The following is a 1,003-nucleotide window of genomic DNA, read 5'->3' as shown; positions in this document are numbered from 1 at the left end:
TTTTCTGCATCTGCTCCCTCGCCATTTGCTTTTCCCATTTGTCTTTCACTTGGTGCAAATCCAGAGAAAGTAATGATGGAAGGAAGGAGGGGAGGAAAAATCCTGCTCCGTTTCGTGATCCCTATTTGATCTTCATTCCAGTGCAGTTTGGGTGAAGAATTCCAATTGTCTGTCTCAATTTTAATAAAGTATAAACAATTCTGGAATCACTGTCTGGACATTGACAAGAACAGGTTTCGAGGCTGACTTTACAAATAAGCTCACCCAACATAAATAATACACGAAACAGCTCATAAACTAGCGACAAGGGTGGGATGCGAACCCACGTGTGCAAAGCACAATAAATCAGCAATCCATCGCCTTAACCTCTCGGCCACCTTGCCATTTGCAGATGCAATGCTGTCACCTTCAGCACAGCTTCTGGCTGTGCAGCCAGCTGTGTAATGATGGAAATATATCTTCTGTCAGGAAATGAAGTTGGGAATGGAGCGGTGTGAAACATTTCCAGACGATGTCCAACACGTTTCTACTCAGTGTGAAAACCCACCACGGAAAGACTGGAACATACAATCATTTCATCACATCATGATTAACATCACTCAGACACCTGAACCATTCGGTCACTGATGAAGTCATGATGACCAAATTTCTCATGAAATGAAAACTGAACTAACTGACTGGAAGAATTGCTTTAACCCCACATGATCAGCGAGGCACTGCATCAGGCCGACTTGTCGTGTGGTGTAAACAGATATCACTGCTTCTGATCTTCACCAGAACAGAGAGTGAGATGTAACATTGATCATCAAACAGACTGTGAGAGAATACAACAGAATAAAACACATGGAGAGACACTGTGGAATAACAAATAGATTTGATTGGAATGTTGAAATTTTGATTGGAATGGATAAAACACCAGAAACAGCAGATTAAATTGGGATTCTCATCATTATATTGATCTGGGACAGAAAAGAGAAACTGATGGAAAGAAGAGAAGGAAGAA

At 41.4% G+C, this 1,003-nt stretch overlaps 1 non-coding gene across 1 annotated transcript; it reads right to left on the bottom strand.

The window, feature by feature from the left end:
- Positions 1-301: 301 nt before the first annotated feature.
- Positions 302-383, bottom strand: trnas-gcu (transfer RNA serine (anticodon GCU)). The gene has a single exon. It is a non-coding gene; the product is annotated as a tRNA-Ser (tRNA).
- Between the last annotated feature and the right edge of the window lie 620 nt (positions 384-1,003).

The sequence above is a fragment of the Heterodontus francisci genome, unplaced genomic scaffold (assembly GCF_036365525.1).
Source record: "Heterodontus francisci isolate sHetFra1 unplaced genomic scaffold, sHetFra1.hap1 HAP1_SCAFFOLD_51_1, whole genome shotgun sequence".
In the NCBI taxonomy this organism is placed as follows: domain Eukaryota; kingdom Metazoa; phylum Chordata; class Chondrichthyes; order Heterodontiformes; family Heterodontidae; genus Heterodontus; species Heterodontus francisci.
The sequence above is the reverse complement of the archived record's forward strand: the minus strand, read 5'-3'. Positions and strand labels throughout refer to the sequence as shown.